The sequence below is a fragment of the Polistes dominula genome, unplaced genomic scaffold, assembly GCF_049000335.1.
Source record: "Polistes dominula isolate Pdom_NZ unplaced genomic scaffold, Pdom_raw_medaka contig_12, whole genome shotgun sequence".
NCBI classification, from domain to species: domain Eukaryota; kingdom Metazoa; phylum Arthropoda; class Insecta; order Hymenoptera; family Vespidae; genus Polistes; species Polistes dominula.
Window position 1 is genome coordinate 699,209 of NW_028301116.1, and position 12,158 is coordinate 711,366.

Below are 12,158 nucleotides of genomic sequence, written 5' to 3' on the forward strand. Positions count from 1 at the left end.
CAGCACGCAATGGAGAATGGTGGTCGCGTTAGATTAAAGGAAAAATAAAGGAAAGAAAGGTAGTCGAGAAGCGTGCCGTCAAGAGAAGAGCTAGTAGCACTCGATATAGAAACACAGCGGGTTTTCTCCTTTCGAAGGGGGCTTTACGTGCGGCCGAGTTAAGGTACGAGTACAAACTGAGGTACCCCTCGGTGATATACGACTTTGTGGGTGCTCGCACGATACGCCAAGCACTAAAAGGCTTAACGAGCATCTTCGTATGCCATGGCAGTCCAGAGTAAACAGGACGTGGCTTATCTTGTCACGAAAAATCTGCGGAGGGAAGCTCCTGGCTGCTCGCTGCCACTTATTTTTCTTTCTCGGTCTTCTTTCTCTCTCCCTAACATTTTTTGTCCTTTTCTCTCTTACCCATTCTTACCCTTTTTTCATAATGTTACCAGCAAACACAAGACCTTTCCGTTACGCTACCCGCACTCCAACTATTTCGGATTTTCGTCTAAAAACTTTTGCCCCGGCCTTTGACTTCTCTTTTTATTTTTATTTTTTTTTTAACCTACGCCAAACTCGTCTCGTCCAACCCCACCCCAAAGCGATTACGAGTTCTTAATGTTTGTACACTCACGTTCGAGGATTCTAACGAGCCCCGAGTAATTGCTAATTTGTAATTAAGTTTCCCTTCCGTGGCTATGAGGTGGTTTCGCTTCGTCGGTGAAGTTCATGAGAATGAAATTCGAAACGATGTCTGCATGTGACTCGGTTTAAGAATTTCTTCTCTCTTCCACTCTGTTTGAGAAAGTCTGGACATTTTTATCTGATTCGGTAATCTCTTGACGATTTTATTGGATACATATGAAGCAAGTTTGAACATTTATTCGATATAAAGAAGCAAAATAAGGAATTAACGATAAACGAGAATGAATTCCATGACACTATTTCTCGTCTATTATATTGAAACTTTTCGATAGCTTGCTCCAACTGTCGAGATTTATCTCGACCAATATAAGGATTTCGATAGGAGAATGGTGTGGTGTGGAGGGTGGTGGGATGAGAGATTCACGGGGTTCTCGCGGTCGAGTTTATTCGCGCGCATTTACATGATGCTTTCTAATTAACATTCGACACGTTATCCGTCGATTCTATTTTATACCGTTAGAACCGGCAATTACCTACATTTACCGGAAATTATTATCTCTAACGCTTCATTATCTCTTAATGAAGCAACGCGGTATCGGACGAGAGTGCCGATGGAGACGTCGCTCGACTAATTGCCATCCCTCTCTCTCTCTCTCTCTCTCTCTTACCTTTCTCTCCCTTTCTCTACCCCTTCGTCCTCGTCGTCCTCGTCGTCGTCGTCGTAGTCGCCGCCACGCGCGACAACCGAAGGCTAATGTCCGAGTTACGATCGATTCTAGATGCGCTCAATTACGCATCTAACACGCTCTCAAGTATAATAATCGTAACGATATCAGCCAATTACCGATTACATTTTTTTTACCGTTTTAATGAGAGGAAAAAAACCAACTTGTGACGAATACCACGATTTTGTTTAAAGACACCACCAGGTATTTTTATTAATTTTCTTTATTCGAAATTATTTATGCCAAATGAATTTGCCAATATCCGAAAGCAGATCTATTATTCCTCTTTCGATAAGACCCAACCAGGATTCGAAATAAAAATGTTGGCATGGTAGTAAAAATAAAAATCCACTCGTTTTGGGATATGGAACATTGATTTTTTTTTCTTCATTGCTACATAAAAATATTCGAGGGCCCAACGACTACGACTATCGCGACAAAGATAAGGATTTTCCTTTGGTGATCCATGGTATTGCAAGGCTATGACGAAATGTATTTTTTCAAATCGTTTCTATCTTGCTTGAGTTTACTCGTACGTTCCTTCCTTTACTATTCGATAATGTTAAACTATCGGGACAAGAAAATATATTATACCGGGTGTGTATATGTGTGAGCGCGTGTGCAGCACATTGCGTGTTCATAACGTTATGCCGTTTATAGCGAACTCTACTAAATTATACGATAAGTAGTCCATAATCCGTAGCGGTGAATTACTATCCTCGTATAATACCACATTCGACGTGCAACGCGTCCGATAATTTCTCTTTTCGCCCACTCGCAAAGCCGTTCGATACGAATTACCGCCATTGCCGGTGCATTGCTCAAAGGAAGTGTCTTGCATCATTGTATTATGTATATATATATATATATATATGTGTATCCTACTCGTTCGAGTGCGAAAGTGAACGATCGAGAGTAGGATTTTATTATTTTTTTGTTGTTTGTTTCTTTTCTTTTCTTTATATCTTCTTTTTCACTTAAGGAAAACTTTCTTTTTCGCTCTCGATTACACCTTTCTTATCTCACCGTCGATATTACAGAGACTTTGTGATCGTTGTGTGTTCTCTCTCTTATTCTCGTTGATAATAAAATACATATAGAAGTAAGTAAGTACCTACTACGATCCTCCCAAGTGAAATAATCGACGAAGCATAACACGAAAAAGATAATGTCTTCAGAGAAAATACTTGAAAATGTTTCAACTGCCATTCAATTTTCTTTCATTTTATACGATATACGTTTATGATATCTTTTAAAATGACATTTACGAGATTTTAATCGTCGGTTATAAATGGAGAGTTATAAAAATAAAAAAAAATAAAAAAAAAAGAAAGAAAAAGATATGACGGATTATTTTTCCTTAATGTCTTATCGAAAGGAAAAGATTTTAATTACAACGGACGTGTATAGATTTATGCGCATTTACGTACATTTTATGAAAATTGACACCTCTATCTGTTAATTGAATGTCTTTCAAATACACTTTTGTCGGTTAACTCGATATCGTATGCAAAGTTTGTAATAAAAATAAATAAGAAAACCTACAAAAAAATGGTGGGTATATATATAAATATATTTATAATAACAATATTCTCATTTACGCAAATTTTACATTTTACATACACATTATTTGACAATAAGGCTATAAATTGAAGGGAAAGTAGCTCGTAGGACGAGTCGGTGCTGTGTTGTGTGGCTTATTAATACAAAATGTCGCATATTATCGAGGATCGTTTCGAATGGTGGGGTTTCCATGCAAAACCGAATGAATATCAAATTGAATTCGAGTAGGTTAGCAAGGTGAGAAAATACAACAACTAGTCGAATATACTCGGTAAGGGTCAATAAAAAGAGAAAACTACAATTCGGAGTTGTGAATTTGACTGTAAACTCCTTTAACTTGTGAAACCGATAAGTATATATGTCCGTGAATCCAAGTAAAATGTTGAAAGAATGGCTAACTCGACGTCTAGTTAACGTACGAAGGTAAGGAACATAACCGTTATCGTAACCATTCTCATTAAGGCGGCACGACCGTAAGCCTGCAGCGCAGTTCTTTGCCGAACGCAAAGGCCTCAAAGTTAAAACGAGAGAATAAGGTAGGAAGTCAATTTATTGAATTCAAACTACAGATATTTCTTTCTAACATTCAAATTAAACGAAGATTACATTTATTTAATGCAGATTTAAAGCTATAAATTCAAATGTTCATTGTATATTCGGATATAGTAATGGATTAGAGAATCTCATGGTTTTAAACAAGAAAAAAATACAGACAATAGAATAAAGGATAGTTTGAGAGAGAGAAATGTTGGTTAATCATAATTTACTTGGTTATTTGCGAAAATGTTGGAAGAAAAAAAGAGTGACGTGTGTCTCGAAAATGAGAACCACTGATGGAGCCACCTGTACCGTCAAGTATGGGTGTACGTATCCATATTATAAATCCAGGAGATAATGACGACATGTTTATACTCTTCATTTGTATGCTAGGCGAGAGGAACTTCGTTCGTGGCCGCACACCAGACCCAGCTCGTTCCTTGTCCGCATACGTCTGTCCGTTCGACCAGACAGCCGCCTGCCATCCTCAGTGGCGTAACACCTGTCTCCCCTTTTCTCTCTCTCTCTTCTCTCTCTCTCTCTTCTTCCAACTCATCAGACTCTCCTTGACTTTGAATATTCGTATTTTTGCCGTGTCATAAATCTTCTACCTTACTTATAGGACATCATTTGTAATATTATATTTTATCGTATTACATGTTAAGTTATATATATATGAATTTGAGAATAATACTAAAACGTAAAAATGAATAATAACAGAATATAAATAATTTCAAGTAAGAACGGTTTGTAGCAACTTAAATCTTGGACTCAGTCTTATGTATAGAGATTTACAGAATTGTAAAAATAAGCTTTAGGAAAAAGTAATGATAGAAACCTTTTAGAAAAATTTCCAGATTTCCAGATTCGGATAATACTTGGCAGGATTGAACGTAACAAATCGAGACATTTTGGATCTGGCAATCGAACAGCTGAACCTAAGAAGAAGAAGAAGTTCACTTTAATAAATAATTGTATGTTTCGTTAAAGTTATTTTCGTATAAAGTTAAATTTGATGTTACACTTTAGTGAATCGACAAGTTTTACGATGAAAGATGAAAAATTTGTGGCAGCAATCGAAAAGAATTGATAGCTGGTAAGGATACGGTTGTCGCTCGTATCGATTTTACGGTGCAACTTTAATCGTGGATAATTCAAGCGTAAAGGCTGTACTCTTTTGAAAGTTTAACTTTGACCGTCCGTGTGTGAATCGATTGACAAGGATGATCGGGTTATAGGTTTTTAATCATTTTGGTGCAATCTTTGAAAAAAATACTTTTCTTGTCTCGAGGTCGTATCCTCTTATTGGTCGAGGAGGACTTTCTCATAAAGCACAAGATTCTTACCCTTCGCGTAAAATGGCTTTATTATACAAAATATATGCAAATTACCTTATTTACGATTATGGTCGCTAATTATATTGCGTACTTATACACAAAATGTCAACGTGGCTGCGCCGACTTGCCATACGTTTGACTTTTTACGAGCAACCGACGATACTACCGACTCGCATAAGCTTCACCCAGAACACACCGTCTCTGTGTTCGCAAAACTCTTACAGATATTCTACGTGCGAGAGGGCTATGCGTAACGTATATGTTACAGGCTTAACGATCGCAAAATAGCCTGATAGTTGGTTACGTTTAGCTCTACCCTATCGCGATACAAGAACATTACCGCCAACGATATTGTCCGTTTTTTTCTCTTTTTCCTTTTTTTTACCCTCAAATGTAGAACGTGCTACAGGAACCATTATATTGAATTCTTTTTTTTGTTCCGAAACCAAAGACCAATCTCAAAAATTTCGAGATTTGTAAAATCCAGTCCCGACGAACAAAAATTAAAAAAAAAAAACAGAAAAATAAATTAAACGAAAGGCACTGCTTTCTTCTTCTTATTTATTTAATATTTGTCTACTTTACAAAAGTCGAAGAAGAAAGTTAAACGTTTGAATCGCGTATATATCTCTCTTAACTTTTGATCAATAGTGTAAAGAATTAATTGACAGATAATAGATTTTTTGTCGATCGATCGAACGAACTCTAAGCTCAGCTTATATACCAACGCAAAAGATTTATGGCTTAGCGAGGTACGTTATTTAGGTATTTTCGTTCATTAAAACATATGACGATTGATGTCTAGATCCTTCGTAGCGATAGATCTTTACCGAAGGTTAGATATTGATCCCAGTCTTTTACTAGCCGGTCTTTTGCAAACTTTCCTTCGGCCGTCGTAAAACGGGATTTAGACATTACGTTGGCAGATTGGACGTGTTATTGATTAATTAATTCCTATTTTATTGTTCTTCTTTCTTTTCTTTTTTTTATTGTCTTCGTTAATTCGCATTTCTATTTGAATAGAATTCAAAGTGAATATAGGCAAATATAACAAACGAAAAGTGAGAGAAATTTAATTTACAATGAAATAAATAACGTGATTATAAATTAATAAAGTGAAACAAAATCTACAGCTTTATCGTGATTTCAATGTATGCACACTTAATTGGTGCTCGGATAACCGAACCGTTCTGTTCGATCCAATTAACTTCGTATTTTTATATCGTTCGAGAGCGAAGATGTAACTTTCTTATCTGAAACGTCGTTTCGTGTAAAGAGACGGTTATTTATGTGCCCGTTCGCGACTTGCGATCTTATCTGGATTAAAAGAATAAAAATAATAAAAAAAGAAGAAAAATTGATCGTTTCGAAAAGGCGATGGTTTATCTATGATTCATATTACGTCAGGCAAAAGGAATTACGAACGACATGAGTGTCTTTTATTATTATTTCCTGCGATTATTGATCTACCGAAGATTATATTATCCAAATGCTTATCATAGGATATAATTTATTGCGATAATAAACGTTAATATAAATGATGATTCCTTAATTGATGGAAGAAAAAAAATAAAACAATTAGATCCGTCATTTTATACTTTAAAGTGATGAAAAATATAGTCACGTAGAAAATCAGTATTTTTCTTTCTCTCCATACTCTTTTTTTAACTTTGACGATTGATTGAAAATTCGAGGAACGTTTTAATGTTTGAATTTGATTATATAGCGCTCGTAACGTTTGAAAAAAAAAAAAAAAGAAAATAATCGAAACATTATACGCCGTTTTAATTGAAGGTAGAATATTATATACGCTCTGACAGATAGCCAGGCCTTATGTTACGTTCGTATTATTCGCGATTAAATGGGTACGCGTGCGATAGAAGCGAGAGAAACGTTAGTTTAAAGTACTTCTCGCGCTTACCGTTAACGATACGACGATTATTTAAGAGATATACGTTAGTATATGTTATACGTGTGCACGCTGTTCCTTGATTACAGTTCGCAAGGATGAATTATATACACTAACTAACATATACGCTGCTAACACACACGCAAAAGGAATCTGATTTTATAATAAGCTTTAAACTGTGACTATGTTCGTCGGACTTGGACTATGTCTGACTACGCGTGTGCTATGGTAAATGATACATGGTGTAAGCTCGATTAATGTCTTAGTCGATTGTGAGAATGAGAATAACTTCCCACGTTACGGACGAAAGACAGATGACGAGGAAGCCAGTAGAAACCGTTTGATTATTCTCAATGTTAATTTAGAATAAGACTTCCTCTATTTAAAGAATATTTAAACGAAATAAATTCTCTTTCGATAGCTATCGTTCTTCGAAGCGTACCGTGATTGAAAACACTTGGATAGGATTAATACGGCTCATAAATCTTGATCTTTCATAATGATGGATGTGCCTTGTAATTTATCGATAGAACTTGTAATGGGATTCCTTTAAATCGATAAATTGTTTTCGGAGCAAAGATACGGAAGACGAATTCGAAGGTTGTTGTCGTTTGAAGCGAATCACATTTCTAAAAATAGAACAACTACCATATAAGTCGCATTAATGCGATAAATCTATGGGATAGCGTAATGATATTTCTATGAATGCGCGACGAGACCTTGATTAATCCAAAAAAGATTCCAAAGTGTTGTCACGATTAATCAAAGACAAAAAAAATTCTTAATTTGTCAAGTATTTACGACTCGCGTTCCTATTTTTGTTTTTTATTTGCATCTAGAAAGGAGACTTTGTCACTCGAAAGTTATAATATGACAGGTTATTTAGCTTATTAACTTATTAGACAGCTTATTTTATTCTTACATAGACTAAAGGATTTCATGAATAATTTATAAAAAAGACACGATTTCTTTTTTGCATACTAATAGACCTGACAAAACTTCCACGTGACAAGATGCGATTTAAAACTCGAATATTATTGACAATATTATATTTGCTTATCTTTTTTTTTCCTTCTGCTTTTAACATCGCGTTTTACGAGCTTTATTACGAGCTTCCATTCGGATTTAATAATAATCGATTCTCCCCTCGATTTCCTTTTATCTTTTCACTTCTCTCTCTTTCCCCATTAGTTTGTTCCTTTTCGATCGAGATTATATTTACATTTTAACAGTAGGATCAAAGGCAAAGTAAGTATGCATTACGTATAACGTTCTTTCTCTTGGTATTCATTAGAAAGCTGAAAGTTGAACGAGGTAGTACGCCTTCATCGTCGCGTCTTCCTTTTCATTGAGCGATAATTTTACTGCTCGAAATCGTTTTCTCTCTCTCTCTCTCTCTCTTATCTCGATCACGTATAGCAAATTATACCACGCCATAGAAAAGATGAGATTCCGGTTAATTCGTGCGCGACTATATCGTTTTCATGTCGCACGGTGAGAGAGGAAAAGTAAAAAAATCAAAAAAATAAAAAGGAATGAACGTTGAACGTGCGTGTCCTTTTATAAACGCACGACGATATATTTTCCCTCGTAGAAACGTTAACGCGCTTTATTTTCCCAATGGCAAAGCCAAAGCGAGTGCGATTCGGCTCGCGTTCTATCGCAACGACGTATGGCCGAGTATCTCAGAACTTTTACACGGCTAAACACGCGAATAAAGATAAAGGAGATATACGAAAATAAATATGAGCCAAACCCAAAGTGCATTCCGATCCCGAAGACACGCTCGATCGGCGTATCTAAACGGGGTGGGACACGCCTTCAACGCGTGGAAGAGGAACCCTTCTTCTTCTTCTTCTTCTTCTTCTTCTTCTTCTTTTTCTTCTTCTTCTTCTTTTTCTTCTTTAGCCATCAACTTCTTTTTCATCCAACTCTTCGTTTCTTACTAATACGCGACGCTTCTTTATTCGGTTTCTTCAATATTCTCGCACGTGTACAACACAACGTGTGTGTAACCCTCTCTTCGCTTTTAAAAAGTATTCCAAACTGACGGACACGTCTTCACGTTGGATTATAACACACACATCGGATATGTTCAGCTTTTTCTTCTAAGATAATCTTTGAATTTACGGTACTTTCTTGCTCGAATGATATTGACGGTCTCGTTCAAGAAGAATCTTATAAGCTTTTCTTATTATTTTGCATATTAAAAGAAAAAGAACCTCTCTATCTTTAGAAGTAAACTTGTTGTTTCTGTGAAACCTTGGATCGATATTTTTAATTTTCGAATATCATTCGATGAATAATGGACGAAGGAGGATGGAACCAGTTTCGCAAAAAATTTTCCTTATACGATTTTGCAACGACGTTCGATTATATTTGTATTTATTTTATCTATGCCAGGATATATAATATATATACTTATGTATATATTATAATTTACGAATCTGACTATAAGGACTACGAATTGCTGATTGGTAATAAAAGGTCACGAAGTTGAAACTTCTTTAGAAGAAGTTTTTATTCGCGTAAAATTAAATATGCGAATTCCATTGAATGTCCGATGCTAAAAACTAATAAAGAAAATTGGAATGACGTTCAAACGTAGTCGAATAAAATGAGAAATTAAAATTCATCGAAGATTGCTACTTAAAGGAATATAAAATCGGCAAAAATCTAGACAAATAGTCGTCGCTTTCGCATCTTCGTTTTTTTTTTTTTTTTGAAAAATCTAAAATCACGAAAAAAAGTTTACCCTTGATTATGGATAGACGGTAGTAGTTTTATTTATCCAAGGTTAATCTGTTTTAATAAGAACGTCAACGAATGAAAGCTAAAGTTTCCACAAGATAAAGCTGTGATGAGATTCGACTAAAAAATTGATCAAATCGATCAAAGTTGTTTTCGGCTAATATGAGAAAAAACAAGATTAATTTAAAATCAGTCTAGAAATATTACACTTATAGTATCTCTGTCAGTTTACGATAGTGATAGAGTAGTTTATTGTAGATACTCAGGGCCGTAACAATATTTACTCGAATAAAAAAGGTCGACCAAATGAAAAAATTGGAAAAGTCTTGTTTTAAAATGTTTTATGAAAGTTTTTTTTTAATTCTCAAACCGTGTTACAAAAAGAAATTGTAATATATTTTCACGTTTACAAAACTTCAAGCTATAATTTATCAATGTAATACCTTTCTGTTCGCTGTTCAATCCACGGTATAGAACCAATCTTTAAAAAACAACATAGAAGAAGGAAAATAACGTACAGTATATGCATTTACGATCACGACATCGGTAGCGTTTACCTAACTGAAAAACACCCGACCGATTATATACGTGTTCAACGTTCTACCATAATATTACATTCCTGTTTACTGACAACGTCGATCTCAAAGTATCGGCGTTATCGCTCGCGATAACACGTTAGACCACCTGTTTGCTGACGCGTTATTCCACTCATCTTGATCGTTCGAAGCTTCGTAGAAGCTCCGACGTTGCTCCGATCGTTCCTTCCAAGAAATCACGAACAACAATTTTTGTCTATATATGTTTCTGACAGCGGAAGATAAGATCGTATCAAAGATTAGTTTTATTTAACTCGAAGATGCGAGGATCTGTTAATTATTTTCAAATCAATTGTGAGAAAGAAAATGAACATTTACACGATCAAATTATTTGTCGTGTTTATTATATTATTTTTAATAAACCTTTCAATTTCTTCTCCCTCTGGTAGTCTCGATTATTTCCGGTTTATTTTTTTCGAAGATCGGCACTCGCCCTTTTCAACGATTCTCAGATATCCCTTTTTTTTCTTTTATTTTCTCGCAGAGATGCCGACTAAAATTCATGTCAAGAGCGGTGATAATCAGTCGGACTTTGAACACCCGACGGTCTGAAAGAGGATCACAATGGAGTTAATTAAACGTCCCGATGATGGACGGGAGGGTAACTGCGATCGACCACCGCGTGGCCACCGTCAATGACTATTACGATATCGCTGTGCAACGGGTTGGAGATACGCGAGTTGATCTAAGGGACCGAGAGATAGCTTACAAGAAAGAGAATAATGTGTGTATGTGTGTATTTGCGTGTATGAAAAAAGATGAAAGAAGACAGATAGGGGGCAGGTAGACACACGAGAATAGCAAGAGAAAGAGAAAGAGAGACGTATAATATAGGTGACGGTTTTGTAGTTGCACCGTGAGAGAAAAAAAAAGAAAAGAAAAGAAAAGGTATGAGAGAGAGGGTGGATGAGGGTGGGTCGTTTTGCTTTGTTTTCTGGCGTTTTGACGCTTTTCTTTTCTCTGACGTTGAAACGTAGGCTACGGCGTCGGCGTCTCGGCTTCGTGTCGCGCTGAAATTGCTCAAATGGAAAGGAGCATGTCATCGTCGGTACGTCCGCCCGTCACTCACCGACTCGCTCATTCTATCCTTCCTTCTCTCTCTCTCTCTCTCTCTCTCTCTCTCTTTCTTTACAATCTCTTCTCGTACCTCTCGCGAATTCCCCAGATGCGGATCAACGTCCAACACGCCGTCGCTAACAACAACGTCCGACCGTTTCTTCGAATTTAACGAACTTCCGTGAAAAGCGGTGACGTTCTTGCGTTATTCCCTCCTTTTCTACCCAACCCTTCTTCTCTACTTTTTCTTTTTCTTTTTCTTTCTTTTCTTTTTTGAGTTAACGTTATACACACTTACAAAATCCTACATCACATCGATGGCGCCTAATAACACGGTACACGTTCACCTTCTCACATTTTCTTACAAAAACTTATGTAATTGAGTGTATTTAAATTTTTACCAGTTCTACCAGTTGTCAAGATATATTGACATTGACATACAAGTGAAAAAAGGGTTGTTCGTTGGATATCCAGTCGATATTTTTCTCGTGAAAATCGAACGAAACGTAGCTTTTCATTTTAGTTGAAAGGGAAACAAAAGAAAAAATGAAAAATAACAAAAAATGGTTCTATACGTATTATAAAATGTTGAAATAAAAGTTATGAAAAAGTGATAAAAGAAAGGCAACGGTAACAACGGTAGCTGAGGACGTGTAATATTAACATTGTCACAGTAACATGATGGGAATTAACCAAGTTCGTCAGAAAGGGACTGAAAATAGGTGAAATTGTAGAGAACGAGCTTTTCGTAGGTGAATTTGAAGGTGAAAGGTCTCGCTCAGAAAGGCGTGTTACTGGTACTCTTTCCGTAAACATCCATTTCCATTTTCTATTTTAAACGAGGTTGGGGTCTTTGAAATCGTCGCTAGACGGGGCGCCTTTCACGTAGGGCCCGAGGTGGTAGTGGTGTTCGGTAGCTGATAAATCACGCCTGTCATACGCCAGGTGTCGTATGTTGGAGGGCGAAAGCATGCGCACGCACTCACTCACTCACTCACTCACGCTCGTTCGTTTCACGTCGACAACGACGACGACGACGACGACGACGACG

At 36.4% G+C, this 12,158-nt stretch overlaps 2 long non-coding RNA genes across 4 annotated transcripts in view; one reads left to right on the top strand and one right to left on the bottom strand.

The window, feature by feature from the left end:
* The window catches only part of LOC149031042 (uncharacterized), a 64,780-nt gene that overhangs the window by 29,991 nt on the left and 22,631 nt on the right, over nucleotides 1-12,158 (top strand). The window lies entirely within an intron of this gene.
* Nucleotides 3,454-12,158, bottom strand: part of LOC107071281 (uncharacterized) — a 119,471-nt gene continuing 110,766 nt past the window's right edge. For 2 of the 3 annotated variants that reach the window (XR_016178069.1, XR_016178068.1), the window contains 2 exons: nucleotides 4,297-4,396; nucleotides 3,454-4,151 (listed from right to left, as the gene is read on the bottom strand). This is a non-coding gene — a long non-coding RNA (uncharacterized LOC107071281). Of the gene's footprint in view, nucleotides 4,152-4,296; nucleotides 4,397-4,849; nucleotides 5,295-12,158 lie in introns of those variants that run through there. The other variant, XR_016178067.1, reaches the window with a different exon arrangement.